We start from the raw sequence: 19,377 nt of genomic DNA, 5'->3' as shown, positions 1-19,377 counted from the left end.
CTCTCAGGACCCTTCTCACCCAACCAGTAGTTCTATGATCTTTCAGGACCCTTCCAACCCAACCCATCCTACAGCTCTGTGATCTTTCAGGACCCAGCCAACCTAAATATGCAGCAGTTCAATGTTTTCTGATCTATAAGGACCCTCCCAACACAACCCATCCTGGGACCTCTCAGGACCCTTCTCACCCAACCAGTAGTTCTATGATCTTTTAGGACCCTTCCAACCCAATTGATCTTACAGTTCTGGCATCTTTCAGGACCCTTCCAACCCAATTGATCTTACAGTTCTATGATCTTTCAGGACCCTTCCAACCCAATTGATCTTACAGTTCTGGGATCTTTCAGGACCCTTCCAACCCAACCCATCCTACAGCTCTGTGATCTTTCAGGACCCAGCCAACCTAAGCATGCAGCAGTTCAATGTTTTCTGATCTATAAGGACCCTCCCAACACAACCCATCCTGGGACCTCTCAGGACCCTTCTCACCCAACCAGTAGTTCTATGATCTTTCAGGACCCTTCCAACCCAATTGATCTTACAGTTCTATGATCTTTCAGGACCCTTCCAACCCAACCCATCCTACAGCTCTGTGATCTTTCAGGACCCAGCCAACCTAAGCATGCAGCAGTTCAGTGTTTTCTGATCTATAAGGACCCTCCCAACACAACCCATTCTGGGATCTCTCAGGACCCTTCTCACCCAACCAGTAGTTCTATGATCTTTCAGGACCCTTCCAACCCAATTGATCTTACAGTTCTATGATCTTTCAGGACCCTTCCAACCCAATTGATCTTACAGTTCTATGATCTTTCAGGACCCTTCCAATCCAATTGATCTTACAGTTCTGGGATCTTTCAAGACCCTTCCAACGCAACCCATCCTACAGCTCTGTGATCTTTCAGGACCCAGCCAACCTAAGCATGCAGCAGTTCAATGTTTCTGATCCATAAGGACCCTCCCAACACAACCCGTCCTGTAGTTCTGAGATCTTTCAGGACCTATCCAAGCCAGCTGTGAAACAGCTCTATGCTTCTGACCTCTCAGGACCCTTCTCACCCAACCAGTAGTTCTATGATCTCTCAGGACCCTTCCAACCCAATTGATCTTACAGTTCTGTGATCTTTCAGGACCCTTCCAACCCAATTGATCTTACAGTTCTATGATCTTTCAGGACCCTTCCAACCCAATTGATCTTACAGTTCTGGGATCTTTCAGGACCCTTCCAACCCAATTGATCTTACAGTTCTATGATCTTTCAGGACCCTTCCAACCCAATTGATCTTACAGTTCTGAGATCTTTCAGGACCTATCCAAGCCAGCTGTGAAACAGCTCTATGCTTCTGACCTCTCAGGACCCTTCTCACCCAACCAATAGTTGTATGATCTTTCAGGACCCTTCCAACCCAATTGGTCTTACAGTACTGGGATCTTTCAGGACCCTTCCAACCCAATTGATCTTACAGTTCTATGATCTTTCAGGACCCTTCCAACCCAATTGATCTTACAGTTCGGGGATCTTTCAAGACCCTTCCAACCCAACCCATACTACAGCTCTGTGATCTTTCAGGACCCAGCCAACCTAAGCATGCAGCAGTTCAATGTTTCTGATCCGTAAGGACCCTCCCAACACAACCCGTCCTGTAGTTCTGAGATCTTTCAGGACCTATCCATGCCAGCTGTGAAACAGGTCTATGCTTCTGACCTCTCAGGACCCTTCTCACCCAACCAGTAGTTCTATGATCTTTCAGGACCCTTCCAACCCAATTGATCTTACAGTTCTATGATCTTTCAGGACCCTTCCAACCCAATTGATCTTACAGTTCTATGATCTTTCAGGACCCTTCCAACCCAATTGATCTTACAGTTCTATGATCTTTCAGGACCCTTCCAACCCAACCCATCCTACAGCCCTGTGATCTTTCAGGACCCAGCCAACCTAAGCATGCAGCAGTTCAATGTTTCTGATCCATAAGGACCCCCCCAACACAACCCATCCTGGGACCTCTCAGGACCCTTCTCACCCAACCAGTAGTTCTGTGATCTTTCAAGACCCTTCCAACCCAATTGATCTTACAGTTCTGGCATCTTTCAGGACCCTTCCAACCCAATTGATCTTACAGTTCTATGATCTTTCAGGACCCTTCCAACCCAATTGATCTTACAGTTCTGAGATCTTTCAGGACCTATCCAAGCCAGCTGTGAAACAGCTCTATGCTTCTGACCTCTCAGGACCCTTCTCACCCAACCAATAGTTCTATGATCTTTCAGGACCCTTCCAACCCAATTGGTCTTACAGTACTGGGATCTTTCAGGACCCTTCCAACCCAATTGATCTTACAGTTCTATGATCTTTCAGGACCCTTCCAACCCAATTGATCTTACAGTTCGGGGATCTTTCAAGACCCTTCCAACCCAACCCATCCTACAGCTCTGTGATCTTTCAGGACCCAGCCAACCTAAGCATTCAGCAGTTCAATGTTTCTGATCCGTAAGGACCCTCCCAACACAACCCGTCCTGTAGTTCTGAGATCTTTCAGGACCTATCCAAGCCAGCTGTGAAACAGCTCTATGCTTCTGACCTCTCAGGACCCTTCTCACCCAACCAGTAGTTCTATGATCTTTCAGGACCCTTCCAACCCAATTGATCTTACAGTTCTATGATCTTTCAGGACCCTTCCAACCCAATTGATCTTACAGTTCTATGATCTTTCAGGACCCTTCCAACCCAATTGATCTTACAGTTCTATGATCTTTCAGGACCCTTCCAACCCAATTGATCTTACAGTTCTATGATCTTTCAGGACCCTTCCAACCCAATTGGTCTTACAGTACTGGGATCTTTCAGGACCCTTCCAACCCAATTGATCTTACAGTTCTGGGATCTTTCAGGACCCTTCCAACCCAATTGATCTTACAGTTCTGTGATCTTTCAAGACCCTTCCAACCCAACCCATCCTACAGCTCTGTGATCTTTCAGGACCCAGCCAACCTAAGCATGCAGCAGTTCAATGTTTTCTGATCTGTAAGGACCTTCCCAACACAAACCATCCTGTAGTTCTGAGATCTTTCAGGACCTATCCAAGCCTACTGTGAAACAGCTCTATGCTTCTGACCTCTCAGGACCCTTCTCACCCAACCAATAGTTCTGTGATCTTTCAGGACCCTTCCAACCCAATTGATCTTACAGTTCTATGATCTTTCAGGACCCTTCCAACCCAATTGATCTTACAGTTCTGGCATCTTTCAGGACCCTTCCAACCCAACCCATCCTACAGCTCTGTGATCTTTCAGGACCCCTCCAACCTAAGCATGCAGCAGTTCAGTGTTTCTGATCTGTAAGGACCCTCCCAACACAACCCATCCTGGGACCTCTCAGGACCCTTCTCACCCATCCAATAGTTCTATGATCTTTCAGGACCCTTCCAACCCAATTGATCTTACAGTTCTATGATCTTTCAGGACCCTTCCAACCCAATTGATCTTACAGTTCTATGATCTTTCAGGACCCTTCCAACCCAATTGATCTTACAGTTCTATGATCTTTCAGGACCCTTCTAACCCAATTGGTCTTACAGTTCTGGGATCTTTCAAGACCCTTCCAACCCAACCCATCCTACAGCTCTGTGATCTTTCAGGACCCAGCCAACCTAAGCATGCAGCAGTTCAGTGTTTTCTGATCCATAAGGACCCTCCCAACACAACCCATTCTGGGATCTCTCAGGACCCTTCTCACCCAACCAGTAGTTCTGTGATCATTCAGGACCCTTCCAACCCAATTGATCTTACAGTTCTAAGATCTTTCAGGACCCTTCCAACCCAATTGATCTTACAGTTCTATGATCTTTCAGGACCCTTCCAACCCAATTGATCTTACAGTTCTATGATCTTTCAGGACCCTTCCAACCCAATTGATCTTACAGTTCTATGATCTTTCAGGACCCTTCCAATCCAATTGATCTTACAGTTCTGGGATCTTTCAAGACCCTTCCAACGCAACCCATCCTACAGCTCTGTGATCTTTCAGGACCCAGCCAACCTAAGCATGCAGCAGTTCAATGTTTCTGATCCATAAGGACCCTCCCAACACAACCCATCCTGTAGTTCTGAGATCTTTCAGGACCTATCCAAGCCAGCTGTGAAACAGCTCTATGCTTCTGACCTCTCAGGACCCTTCTCACCCAACCAGTAGTTCTATGATCTCTCAGGACCCTTCCAACCCAATTGATCTTACAGTTCTGTGATCTTTCAGGACCCTTCCAACCCAATTGATCTTACAGTTCTATGATCTTTCAGGACCCTTCCAACCCAATTGATCTTACAGTTCTGTGATCTTTCAGGACCCTTCCAACCCAATTGATCTTACAGTTCTATGATCTTTCAGGACCCTTCCAACCCAATTGATCTTACAGTTCTGAGATCTTTCAGGACCTATCCAAGCCAGCTGTGAAACAGCTCTATGCTTCTGACCTCTCAGGACCCTTCTCACCCAACCAATAGTTGTATGATCTTTCAGGACCCTTCCAACCCAATTGGTCTTACAGTACTGGGATCTTTCAGGACCCTTCCAACCCAATTGATCTTACAGTTCTATGATCTTTCAGGACCCTTCCAACCCAATTGATCTTACAGTTCGGGGATCTTTCAAGACCCTTCCAACCCAACCCATCCTACAGCTCTGTGATCTTTCAGGACCCAGCCAACCTAAGCATTCAGCAGTTCAATGTTTCTGATCCGTAAGGACCCTCCCAACACAACCCGTCCTGTAGTTCTGAGATCTTTCAGGACCTATCCATGCCAGCTGTGAAACAGGTCTATGCTTCTGACCTCTCAGGACCCTTCTCACCCAACCAGTAGTTCTATGATCTTTCAGGACCCTTCCAACCCAATTGATCTTACAGTTCTATGATCTTTCAGGACCCTTCCAACCCAATTGATCTTACAGTTCTATGATCTTTCAGGACCCTTCCAACCCAACCCATCCTACAGCCCTGTGATCTTTCAGGACCCAGCCAACCTAAGCATGCAGCAGTTCAATGTTTCTGATCCATAAGGACCCCCCCAACACAACCCATCCTGGGACCTCTCAGGACCCTTCTCACCCAACCAATAGTTCTGTGATCTTTCAAGACCCTTCCAACCCAATTGATCTTACAGTTCTGGCATCTTTCAGGACCCTTCCAACCCAATTGATCTTACAGTTCTATGATCTTTCAGGACCCTTCCAACCCAATTGATCTTACAGTTCTGAGATCTTTCAGGACCTATCCAAGCCAGCTGTGAAACAGCTCTATGCTTCTGACCTCTCAGGACCCTTCTCACCCAACCAATAGTTCTATGATCTTTCAGGACCCTTCCAACCCAATTGGTCTTACAGTACTGGGATCTTTCAGGACCCTTCCAACCCAATTGATCTTACAGTTCTATGATCTTTCAGGACCCTTCCAACCCAATTGATCTTACAGTTCGGGGATCTTTCAAGACCCTTCCAACCCAACCCATCCTACAGCTCTGTGATCTTTCAGGACCCAGCCAACCTAAGCATTCAGCAGTTCAATGTTTCTGATCCGTAAGGACCCTCCCAACACAACCCGTCCTGTAGTTCTGAGATCTTTCAGGACCTATCCAAGCCAGCTGTGAAACAGCTCTATGCTTCTGACCTCTCAGGACCCTTCTCACCCAACCAGTAGTTCTATGATCTTTCAGGACCCTTCCAACCCAATTGATCTTACAGTTCTATGATCTTTCAGGACCCTTCCAACCCAATTGATCTTACAGTTCTATGATCTTTCAGGACCCTTCCAACCCAATTGATCTTACAGTTCTATGATCTTTCAGGACCCTTCCAACCCAATTGATCTTACAGTTCTATGATCTTTCAGGACCCTTCCAACCCAATTGGTCTTACAGTACTGGGATCTTTCAGGACCCTTCCAACCCAATTGATCTTACAGTTCTGGGATCTTTCAGGACCCTTCCAACCCAATTGATCTTACAGTTCTGTGATCTTTCAAGACCCTTCCAACCCAACCCATCCTACAGCTCTGTGATCTTTCAGGACCCAGCCAACCTAAGCATGCAGCAGTTCAATGTTTTCTGATCTGTAAGGACCTTCCCAACACAAACCATCCTGTAGTTCTGAGATCTTTCAGGACCTATCCAAGCCTACTGTGAAACAGCTCTATGCTTCTGACCTCTCAGGACCCTTCTCACCCAACCAATAGTTCTGTGATCTTTCAGGACCCTTCCAACCCAATTGATCTTACAGTTCTATGATCTTTCAGGACCCTTCCAACCCAATTGATCTTACAGTTCTGGCATCTTTCAGGACCCTTCCAACCCAACCCATCCTACAGCTCTGTGATCTTTCAGGACCCCTCCAACCTAAGCATGCAGCAGTTCAGTGTTTCTGATCTGTAAGGACCCTCCCAACACAACCCATCCTGGGACCTCTCAGGACCCTTCTCACCCATCCAATAGTTCTATGATCTTTCAGGACCCTTCCAACCCAATTGATCTTACAGTTCTATGATCTTTCAGGACCCTTCCAACCCAATTGATCTTACAGTTCTATGATCTTTCAGGACCCTTCCAACCCAATTGATCTTACAGTTCTATGATCTTTCAGGACCCTTCTAACCCAATTGGTCTTACAGTACTGGGATCTTTCAGGACCCTTCCAACCCAATTGATCTTACAGTTCTGGGATCTTTCAAGACCCTTCCAACCCAACCCATCCTACAGCTCTGTGATCTTTCAGGACCCAGCCAACCTAAGCATGCAGCAGTTCAGTGTTTTCTGATCCATAAGGACCCTCCCAACACAACCCATTCTGGGATCTCTCAGGACCCTTCTCACCCAACCAGTAGTTCTGTGATCATTCAGGACCCTTCCAACCCAATTGATCTTACAGTTCTAAGATCTTTCAGGACCCTTCCAACCCAATTGATCTTACAGTTCTATGATCTTTCAGGACCCTTCCAACCCAATTGATCTTACAGTTCTATGATCTTTCAGGACCCTTCCAACCCAATTGATCTTACGGTTCTATGATCTTTCAAGACCTTTCCAACCCAACCCATCCTACAGCTCTGTGATCTTTCAGGACCCAGCCAAATTAAGCATGCAGCAGTTCAGTGTTTCTGATCTGTAAGGACCCTCCCAACACAACCCGTCCTGTAGTTCTGAGATCTTTCAGGACCTATCCAAGCCAGCTGTGAAACAGTTCTATGCTTCTGACCTCCCAGGACCCTTCTCACCCAACCAGTAGTTCTGTGATCTTTCAGGACCCTTCCAACCCAATTGATCTTACAGTTCTGGGATCTTTCAGGACCCTTCCAACCCAATTGATCTTACAGTTCTATGATCTCTCAGGACCCTTCCAACCCAATTGATCTTACAGTTCTGGGATCTTTCAAGACCCTTCCAACCCAACCCATCCTACAGCTCTGTGATCTTTCAGGACCCAGCCAACCTAAGCATGCAGCAGTTCAGTGTTTCTGATCTATAAGGACCCTCCCAACTCAGCCCATCCTGTAGTTCTGAGATCTTTCAGGACCTATCCAAGCCAGCTGTGAAACAGCTCTATGCTTCTGACCTCCCAGGACCCTTCTCACCCAACCAGTAGTTCTATGATCTTTCAGGACCCTTCCAACCCAATTGATCTTACAGTTCTATGATCTTTCAGGACCCTTCCAACCCAATTGATCTTACAGTTCTATGATCTTTCAGGACCCTTCCAACCCAATTGATCTTACGGTTCTATGATCTTTCAAGACCTTTCCAACCCAACCCATCCTACAGCTCTGTGATCTTTCAGGACCCAGCCAGATTAAGCATGCAGCAGTTCAGTGTTTCTGATCTGTAAGGACCCTCCCAACACAACCCGTCCTGTAGTTCTGAGATCTTTCAGGACCTATCCAAGCCAGCTTTGAAACAGTTCTATGCTTCTGACCTCCCAGGACCCTTCTCACCCAACCAGTAGTTCTGTGATCTTTCAGGACCCTTCCAACCCAATTGATCTTACAGTTCTAGGATCTTTCAGGACCCTTCCAATCCAATTGATCTTACAGTTCTGGGATCTTTCAGGACCCTTCCAACACAATTGATCTTACAGTTCTATGATCTCTCAGGACCCTTCCAACCCAATTGATCTTACAGTTCTGGGATCTTTCAAGACCCTTCCAACCCAACCCATCCTACAGCTCTGTGATCTTTCAGGACCCAGCCAACCTAAATATGCAGCAGTTCAATGTTTCTGATCCATAAGGACCCTCCCAACACAACCCATCATGGGACCTCTCAGGACCCTTCTCACCCAACCAGTAGTTCTGTGATCATTCAGGACCCTTCCAACCCAATTGATCTTACAGTTCTAAGATCTTTCAGGACCCTTCCAACCCAATTGATCTTACAGTTCTATGATCTTTCAGGACCCTTCCAACCCAATTGATCTTACAGTTCTATGATCTTTCAGGACCCTTCCAACCCAATTGATCTTACAGTTCTGGGATCTTTCAAGACCCTTCCAACGCAACCCATCCTACAGCTCTGTGATCTTTCAGGACCCAGCCAACCTAAGCATGCAGCAGTTCAATGTTTTCTGATCCATAAGGACCCTCCCAACACAACCCATCCTGGGACCTTTCAGGACCCTTCTCACCCAACCAATAGTTCTATGATCTTTCAGGACCCTTCCAACCCAATTGATCTTACAGTTGTGGGATCTTTCAGGACCCTTCCAACCCAATTGATCTTACAGTTCTGGCATCTTTCAGGACCCGTCCAACCCAATTGATCTTACAGTTCTATGATCTTTCAAGACCCTTCCAACCCAACCCATCCTACAGCTCTGTGATCTTTCAGGACCCAGCCAACCTAAATATGCAGCAGTTCAGTATTTCTGATCCATAAGGACCCTCCCAACACAACCCATCCTGTAGTTCTGAGATCTTTCAGGACCTATCCAAGCCAGCTGTGAAACAGTTCTATGCTTCTGACCTCTCAGGACCCTTCTCACCCAACCAGTAGTTCTATGATCTTTCAGGACCCTTCCAACCCAATTGATCTTACAGTTCTATGATCTCTCAGGACCCTTCCAACCCAATTGATCTTACAGTTCTATGATCTTTCAGGACCCTTCCAACCCAATTGATCTTACAGTTCTATGATCTCTCAGGACCCTTCCAACCCAATTGATCTTACAGTTCTATGATCTTTCAGGACCCTTCCAACCCAATTGATCTTACAGTTCTATGATCTTTCAGGACCCTTCCAACCCAATTGATCTTACAGTTCTATGATCTTTCAGGACCCTTCCAACCCAATTGATCTTACTGTTCTGGGATCTTTCAAGACCCTTCCAACCCAATTGATCTTACAGTTCTATGATCTTTCAGGACCCTTCCAACCCAATTGATCTTACAGTTCTGGCATCTTTCAGGACCCTTCCAACCCAATTGATCTTACAGTTCTATGATCTTTCAGGACCCTTCCAACCCAATTGATCTTACAGTTCTATGATCTTTCAGGACCCTTCCAACCCAATTGATCTTACGGTTCTATGATCTTTCAAGACCTTTCCAACCCAACCCATCCTACAGCTCTGTGATCTTTCAGGACCCAGCCAAATTAAGCATGCAGCAGTTCAGTGTTTCTGATCTGTAAGGACCCTCCCAACACAACCCGTCCTGTAGTTCTGAGATCTTTCAGGACCTATCCAAGCCAGCTGTGAAACAGTTCTATGCTTCTGACCTCCCAGGACCCTTCTCACCCAACCAGTAGTTCTGTGATCTTTCAGGACCCTTCCAACCCAATTGATCTTACAGTTCTGGGATCTTTCAGGACCCTTCCAACCCAATTGATCTTACAGTTCTATGATCTCTCAGGACCCTTCCAACCCAATTGATCTTACAGTTCTGGGATCTTTCAAGACCCTTCCAACCCAACCCATCCTACAGCTCTGTGATCTTTCAGGACCCAGCCAACCTAAGCATGCAGCAGTTCAGTGTTTCTGATCTATAAGGACCCTCCCAACTCAGCCCATCCTGTAGTTCTGAGATCTTTCAGGACCTATCCAAGCCAGCTGTGAAACAGCTCTATGCTTCTGACCTCCCAGGACCCTTCTCACCCAACCAGTAGTTCTATGATCTTTCAGGACCCTTCCAACCCAATTGATCTTACAGTTCTATGATCTTTCAGGACCCTTCCAACCCAATTGATCTTACAGTTCTATGATCTTTCAGGACCCTTCCAACCCAATTGATCTTACGGTTCTATGATCTTTCAAGACCTTTCCAACCCAACCCATCCTACAGCTCTGTGATCTTTCAGGACCCAGCCAGATTAAGCATGCAGCAGTTCAGTGTTTCTGATCTGTAAGGACCCTCCCAACACAACCCGTCCTGTAGTTCTGAGATCTTTCAGGACCTATCCAAGCCAGCTTTGAAACAGTTCTATGCTTCTGACCTCCCAGGACCCTTCTCACCCAACCAGTAGTTCTGTGATCTTTCAGGACCCTTCCAACCCAATTGATCTTACAGTTCTAGGATCTTTCAGGACCCTTCCAACCCAATTGATCTTACAGTTCTGGGATCTTTCAGGACCCTTCCAACACAATTGATCTTACAGTTCTATGATCTCTCAGGACCCTTCCAACCCAATTGATCTTACAGTTCTGGGATCTTTCAAGACCCTTCCAACCCAACCCATCCTACAGCTCTGTGATCTTTCAGGACCCAGCCAACCTAAATATGCAGCAGTTCAATGTTTCTGATCCATAAGGACCCTCCCAACACAACCCATCATGGGACCTCTCAGGACCCTTCTCACCCAACCAGTAGTTCTGTGATCATTCAGGACCCTTCCAACCCAATTGATCTTACAGTTCTAAGATCTTTCAGGACCCTTCCAACCCAATTGATCTTACAGTTCTATGATCTTTCAGGACCCTTCCAACCCAATTGATCTTACAGTTCTATGATCTTTCAGGACCCTTCCAACCCAATTGATCTTACAGTTCTGGGATCTTTCAAGACCCTTCCAACGCAACCCATCCTACAGCTCTGTGATCTTTCAGGACCCAGCCAACCTAAGCATGCAGCAGTTCAATGTTTTCTGATCCATAAGGACCCTCCCAACACAACCCATCCTGGGACCTTTCAGGACCCTTCTCACCCAACCAATAGTTCTATGATCTTTCAGGACCCTTCCAACCCAATTGATCTTACAGTTGTGGGATCTTTCAGGACCCTTCCAACCCAATTGATCTTACAGTTCTGGCATCTTTCAGGACCCGTCCAACCCAATTGATCTTACAGTTCTATGATCTTTCAAGACCCTTCCAACCCAACCCATCCTACAGCTCTGTGATCTTTCAGGACCCAGCCAACCTAAATATGCAGCAGTTCAGTATTTCTGATCCATAAGGACCCTCCCAACACAACCCATCCTGTAGTTCTGAGATCTTTCAGGACCTATCCAAGCCAGCTGTGAAACAGTTCTATGCTTCTGACCTCTCAGGACCCTTCTCACCCAACCAGTAGTTCTATGATCTTTCAGGACCCTTCCAACCCAATTGATCTTACAGTTCTATGATCTCTCAGGACCCTTCCAACCCAATTGATCTTACAGTTCTATGATCTTTCAGGACCCTTCCAACCCAATTGATCTTACAGTTCTATGATCTCTCAGGACCCTTCCAACCCAATTGATCTTACAGTTCTATGATCTTTCAGGACCCTTCCAACCCAATTGATCTTACAGTTCTATGATCTTTCAGGACCCTTCCAACCCAATTGATCTTACAGTTCTATGATCTTTCAGGACCCTTCCAACCCAATTGATCTTACTGTTCTGGGATCTTTCAAGACCCTTCCAACCCAATTGATCTTACAGTTCTATGATCTTTCAGGACCCTTCCAACCCAATTGATCTTACAGTTCTGGCATCTTTCAGGACCCTTCCAACCCAATTGATCTTACAGTTCTATGATCTTTCAGGACCCTTCCAACCCAATTGATCTTACAGTTCTATGATCTTTCAGGACCCTTCCAACCCAATTGATCTTACAGTTCTATGATCTTTCAAGACCCTTCCAACCCAACCCATCCTACAGCTCTGTGATCTTTCAGGACCCAGCCAACCTAAGCATGCAGCAGTTCAATGTTTTCTGATCTGTAAGGACCTTCCCAACACAAACCATCCTGTAGTTCTGAGATCTTTCAGGACCTATCCAAGCCTACTGTGAAACAGTTCTATGCTTCTGACCTCTCAGGACCCTTCTCACCCAACCAATAGTTCTATGATCTTTCAGGACCCTTCCAACCCAATTGATCTTACAGTTCTATGATCTTTCAGGACCCTTCCAACCCAATTGATCTTACAGTTCTATGATCTTTCAGGACCCTTCCAACCCAATTGATCTTACAGTTCTATGATCTTTCAGGACCCTTCCAACCCAACCCATCCTACAGCTCTGTGATCTTTCAGGACCCAGCCAACCTAAGCATGCAGCAGTTCAGTGTTTTCTGATCTATAAGGACCCTCCCAACACAACCCATTCTGGGATCTCTCAGGACCCTTCTCACCCAACCAGTAGTTCTATGATCTTTCAGGACCCTTCCAACCCAATTGATCTTACAGTTCTGGCATCTTTCAGGACCCTTCCAACCCAATTGATCTTACAGTTCTATGATCTTTCAGGACCCTTCCAACCCAATTGATCTTACAGTTCTATGATCTTTCAGGACCCTTCCAACCCAACCCATCCTACAGCTCTGTGATCTTTCAGGACCCAGCCAACCTAAGCATTCAGCAGTTCAATGTTTCTGATCCATAAGGACCCTCCCAACACAACCCGTCCTGTAGTTCTGAGATCTTTCAGGACCTATCCAAGCCAGCTGTGAAACAGCTCTATGCTTCTGACCTCTCAGGACCCTTCTCACCCAACCAGTAGTTCTATGATCTTTCAGGACCCTTCCAACCCAATTGATCTTACAGTTCTGTGATCTTTCAGGACCCTTCCAACCCAATTGATCTTACAGTTCTGGCATCTTTCAGGACCCTTCCAACCCAATTGGTCTTACAGTACTGGGATCTTTCAGGACCCTTCCAACCCAATTGATCTTACAGTTCTGGGATCTTTCAAGACCCTTCCAACCCAACCCATCCTACAGCTCTGTGATCTTTCAGGACCCAGCCAACCTAAGCATGCAGCAGTTCAATGTTTCTGATCCATAAGGACCCTCCCAACACAACCCATCCTGGGACCTCTCAGGACCCTTCTCACCCAACCCATAGTTCTATGATCTTTCAGGACCCTTCCAACCCAATTGATCTTACAGTTCTGTGATCTTTCAGGACCCTTCCAACCCCATTGATCTTACAGTTCTATGATCTTTCAGGACCCTTCCAACCCAATTGATCTTACAGTTCTATGATCTTTCAGGACCCTTCCAACCCAATTGATCTTACAGTTCTGGGATCTTTCAGGACCCTTCCAACCCAATTGATCTTACAGTTCTGTGATCTTTCAGGACCCTTCCAACCCAATTGATCTTACAGTTCTATGATCTTTCAGGACCCTTCCAACCCAATTGATCTTACAGTTCTGGGATCTTTCAGGACCCTTCCAACCCAATTGATCTTACAGTTCTGTGATCTTTCAAGACCCTTCCAACCCAACCCATCCTACAGCTCTGTGATCTTTCAGGACCCAGCCAACCTAAGCATGCAGCAGTTCAATGTTTTCTGATCTGTAAGGACCTTCCCAACACAAACCATCCTGTAGTTCTGAGATCTTTCAGGACCTATCCAAGCCTACTGTGAAACAGCTCTATGCTTCTGACCTCTCAGGACCCTTCTCACCCAACCAATAGTTCTGTGATCTTTCAGGACCCTTCCAACCCAATTGATCTTACAGTTCTATGATCTTTCAGGACCCTTCCAACCCAATTGATCTTACAGTTCTGGCATCTTTCAGGACCCTTCCAACCCAACCCATCCTACAGCTCTGTGATCTTTCAGGACCCCTCCAACCTAAGCATGCAGCAGTTCAGTGTTTCTGATCTGTAAGGACCCTCCCAACACAACCCATCCTGGGACCTCTCAGGACCCTTCTCACCCATCCAATAGTTCTATGATCTTTCAGGACCCTTCCAACCCAATTGATCTTACAGTTCTATGATCTTTCAGGACCCTTCCAACCCAATTGATCTTACAGTTCTATGATCTTTCAGGACCCTTCCAACCCAATTGATCTTACAGTTCTATGATCTTTCAGGACCCTTCTAACCCAATTGGTCTTACAGTACTGGGATCTTTCAGGACCCTTCCAACCCAATTGATCTTACAGTTCTGGGATCTTTCAAGACCCTTCCAACCCAACCCATCCTACAGCTCTGTGATCTTTCAGGACCCAGCCAACCTAAGCATGCAGCAGTTCAGTGTTTTCTGATCCATAAGGACCCTCCCAACACAACCCATTCTGGGATCTCTCAGGACCCTTCTCACCCAACCAGTAGTTCTGTGATCATTCAGGACCCTTCCAACCCAATTGATCTTACAGTTCTAAGATCTTTCAGGACCCTTCCAACCCAATTGATCTTACAGTTCTATGATCTTTCAGGACCCTTCCAACCCAATTGATCTTACAGTTCTATGATCTTTCAGGACCCTTCCAACCCAATTGATCTTACGGTTCTATGATCTTTCAAGACCTTTCCAACCCAACCCATCCTACAGCTCTGTGATCTTTCAGGACCCAGCCAAATTAAGCATGCAGCAGTTCAGTGTTTCTGATCTGTAAGGACCCTCCCAACACAACCCGTCCTGTAGTTCTGAGATCTTTCAGGACCTATCCAAGCCAGCTGTGAAACAGTTCTATGCTTCTGACCTCCCAGGACCCTTCTCACCCAACCAGTAGTTCTGTGATCTTTCAGGACCCTTCCAACCCAATTGATCTTACAGTTCTGGGATCTTTCAGGACCCTTCCAACCCAATTGATCTTACAGTTCTATGATCTCTCAGGACCCTTCCAACCCAATTGATCTTACAGTTCTGGGATCTTTCAAGACCCTTCCAACCCAACCCATCCTACAGCTCTGTGATCTTTCAGGACCCAGCCAACCTAAGCATGCAGCAGTTCAGTGTTTCTGATCTATAAGGACCCTCCCAACTCAGCCCATCCTGTAGTTCTGAGATCTTTCAGGACCTATCCAAGCCAGCTGTGAAACAGCTCTATGCTTCTGACCTCCCAGGACCCTTCTCACCCAACCAGTAGTTCTATGATCTTTCAGGACCCTTCCAACCCAATTGATCTTACAGTTCTATGATCTTTCAGGACCCTTCCAACCCAATTGATCTTACAGTTCTATGATCTTTCAGGACCCTTCCAACCCAATTGATCTTACGGTTCTATGATCTTTCAAGACCTTTCCAACCCAACCCATCCTACAGCTCTGTGATCTTTCAGGACCCAGCCAGATTAAGCATGCAGCAGTTCAGTGTTTCTGATCTGTAAGGACCCTCCCAACACAACCCGTCCTGTAGTTCTGAGATCTTTCAGGACCTATCCAAGCCAGCTTTGAAACAGTTCTATGCTTCTGACCTCCCAGGACCCTTCTCACCCAACCAGTAGTTCTGTGATCTTTCAGGACCCTTCCAACCCAATTGATCTTACAGTTCTAGGATCTTTCAGGACCCTTCCAACCCAATTGATCTTACAGTTCTATGATCTTTCAGGACCCTTCCAACACAATTGATCTTACAGTTCTATGATCTCTCAGGACCCTTCCAACCCAATTGATCTTACAGTTCTGGGATCTTTCAAGACCCTTCCAACCCAACCCATCCTACAGCTCTGTGATCTTTCAGGACCCAGCCAACCTAAATATGCAGCAGTTCAATGTTTCTGATCCATAAGGACCCTCCCAACACAACCCATCATGGGACCTCTCAGGACCCTTCTCACCCAACCAGTAGTTCTGTGATCATTCAGGACCCTTCCAACCCAATTGATCTTACAGTTCTAAGATCTTTCAGGACCCTTCCAACCCAATTGATCTTACAGTTCTATGATCTTTCAGGACCCTTCCAACCCAATTGATCTTACAGTTCTATGATCTTTCAGGACCCTTCCAACCCAATTGATCTTACAGTTCTGGGATCTTTCAAGACCCTTCCAACGCAACCCATCCTACAGCTCTGTGATCTTTCAGGACCCAGCCAACCTAAGCATGCAGCAGTTCAATGTTTTCTGATCCATAAGGACCCTCCCAACACAACCCATCCTGGGACCTTTCAGGACCCTTCTCACCCAACCAATAGTTCTATGATCTTTCAGGACCCTTCCAACCCAATTGATCTTACAGTTGTGGGATCTTTCAGGACCCTTCCAACCCAATTGATCTTACAGTTCTGGCATCTTTCAGGACCCTTCCAACCCAATTGATCTTACAGTTCTATGATCTTTCAAGACCCTTCCAACCCAACCCATCCTACAGCTCTGTGATCTTTCAGGACCCAGCCAACCTAAATATGCAGCAGTTCAGTATTTCTGATCCATAAGGACCCTCCCAACACAACCCATCCTGTAGTTCTGAGATCTTTCAGGACCTATCCAAGCCAGCTGTGAAACAGTTCTATGCTTCTGACCTCTCAGGACCCTTCTCACCCAACCAGTAGTTCTATGATCTTTCAGGACCCTTCCAACCCAATTGATCTTACAGTTCTATGATCTCTCAGGACCCTTCCAACCCAATTGATCTTACAGTTCTATGATCTTTCAGGACCCTTCCAACCCAATTGATCTTACAGTTCTATGATCTCTCAGGACCCTTCCAACCCAATTGATCTTACAGTTCTATGATCTTTCAGGACCCTTCCAACCCAATTGATCTTACAGTTCTATGATCTTTCAGGACCCTTCCAACCCAATTGATCTTACAGTTCTATGATCTTTCAGGACCCTTCCAACCCAATTGATCTTACTGTTCTGGGATCTTTCAAGACCCTTCCAACCCAATTGATCTTACAGTTCTATGATCTTTCAGGACCCTTCCAACCCAATTGATCTTACAGTTCTGGCATCTTTCAGGACCCTTCCAACCCAATTGATCTTACAGTTCTATGATCTTTCAGGACCCTTCCAACCCAATTGATCTTACAGTTCTATGATCTTTCAGGACCCTTCCAACCCAATTGATCTTACGGTTCTATGATCTTTCAAGACCTTTCCAACCCAACCCATCCTACAGCTCTGTGATCTTTCAGGACCCAGCCAAATTAAGCATGCAGCAGTTCAGTGTTTCTGATCTGTAAGGACCCTCCCAACACAACCCGTCCTGTAGTTCTGAGATCTTTCAGGACCTATCCAAGCCAGCTGTGAAACAGTTCTATGCTTCTGACCTCCCAGGACCCTTCTCACCCAACCAGTAGTTCTGTGATCTTTCAGGACCCTTCCAACCCAATTGATCTTACAGTTCTGGGATCTTTCAGGACCCTTCCAACCCAATTGATCTTACAGTTCTATGATCTCTCAGGACCCTTCCAACCCAATTGATCTTACAGTTCTGGGATCTTTCAAGACCCTTCCAACCCAACCCATCCTACAGCTCTGTGATCTTTCAGGACCCAGCCAACCTAAGCATGCAGCAGTTCAGTGTTTCTGATCTATAAGGACCCTCCCAACTCAGCCCATCCTGTAGTTCTGAGATCTTTCAGGACCTATCCAAGCCAGCTGTGAAACAGCTCTATGCTTCTGACCTCCCAGGACCCTTCTCACCCAACCAGTAGTTCTATGATCTTTCAGGACCCTTCCAACCCAATTGATCTTACAGTTCTATGATCTTTCAGGACCCTTCCAACCCAATTGATCTTACAGTTCTATGATCTTTCAGGACCCTTCCAACCCAATTGATCTTACGGTTCTATGATCTTTCAAGACCTTTCCAACCCAACCCATCCTACAGCTCTGTGATCTTTCAGGACCCAGCCAGATTAAGCATGCAGCAGTTCAGTGTTTCTGATCTGTAAGGACCCTCCCAACACAACCCGTCCTGTAGTTCTGAGATCTTTCAGGACCTATCCAAGCCAGCTTTGAAACAGTTCTATGCTTCTGACCTCCCAGGACCCTTCTCACCCAACCAGTAGTTCTGTGATCTTTCAGGACCCTTCCAACCCAATTGATCTTACAGTTCTATGATCTTTCAGGACCCTTCCAACCCAATTGATCTTACAGTTCTGGGATCTTTCAGGACCCTTCCAACACAATTGATCTTACAGTTCTATGATCTCTCAGGACCCTTCCAACCCAATTGATCTTACAGTTCTGGGATCTTTCAAGACCCTTCCAACGCAACCCATCCTACACCTCTGTGATCTTTCAGGACCCAGCCAACCTAAGCATGCAGCAGTTCAATGTTTTCTGATCCATAAGGACCCTCCCAACACAACCCATCCTGGGACCTTTCAGGACCCTTCTCACCCAACCAATAGTTCTATGATCTTTCAGGACCCTTCCAACCCAATTGATCTTACAGTTGTGGGATCTTTCAGGACCCTTCCAACCCAATTGATCTTACAGTTCTGGCATCTTTCAGGACCCGTCCAACCCAATTGATCTTACAGTTCTATGATCTTTCAAGACCCTTCCAACCCAACCCATCCTACAGCTCTGTGATCTTTCAGGACCCAGCCAACCTAAATATGCAGCAGTTCAGTATTTCTGATCCATAAGGACCCTCCCAACACAACCCATCCTGTAGTTCTGAGATCTTTCAGGACCTATCCAAGCCAGCTGTGAAACAGTTCTATGCTTCTGACCTCTCAGGACCCTTCTCACCCAACCAGTAGTTCTATGATCTTTCAGGACCCTTCCAACCCAATTGATCTTACAGTTCTATGATCTCTCAGGACCCTTCCAACCCAATTGATCTTACAGTTCTATGATCTTTCAGGACCCTTCCAACCCAATTGATCTTACAGTTCTATGATCTCTCAGGACCCTTCCAACCCAATTGATCTTACAGTTCTATGATCTTTCAGGACCCTTCCAACCCAATTGATCTTACAGTTCTATGATCTTTCAGGACCCTTCCAACCCAATTGATCTTACAGTTCTATGATCTTTCAGGACCCTTCCAACCCAATTGATCTTACTGTTCTGGGATCTTTCAAGACCCTTCCAACCCAATTGATCTTACAGTTCTATGATCTTTCAGGACCCTTCCAACCCAATTGATCTTACAGTTCTGGCATCTTTCAGGACCCTTCCAACCCAATTGATCTTACAGTTCTATGATCTTTCAGGACCCTTCCAACCCAATTGATCTTACAGTTCTATGATCTTTCAGGACCCTTCCAACCCAATTGATCTTA

General features: G+C 46.0%; 1 protein-coding gene across 1 annotated transcript in view; it reads left to right on the top strand.

Moving 5' to 3' along the window:
* The window catches only part of LOC125691184 (maestro heat-like repeat-containing protein family member 1), a 146,356-nt gene that overhangs the window by 43,116 nt on the left and 83,863 nt on the right, over positions 1-19,377 (top strand).

The sequence above is a fragment of the Lagopus muta genome, chromosome 3 (assembly GCF_023343835.1).
Source record: "Lagopus muta isolate bLagMut1 chromosome 3, bLagMut1 primary, whole genome shotgun sequence".
NCBI classification, from domain to species: Eukaryota; Metazoa; Chordata; class Aves; order Galliformes; family Phasianidae; genus Lagopus; species Lagopus muta.
This window is presented reverse-complemented; position numbering and strand designations above follow the sequence as displayed.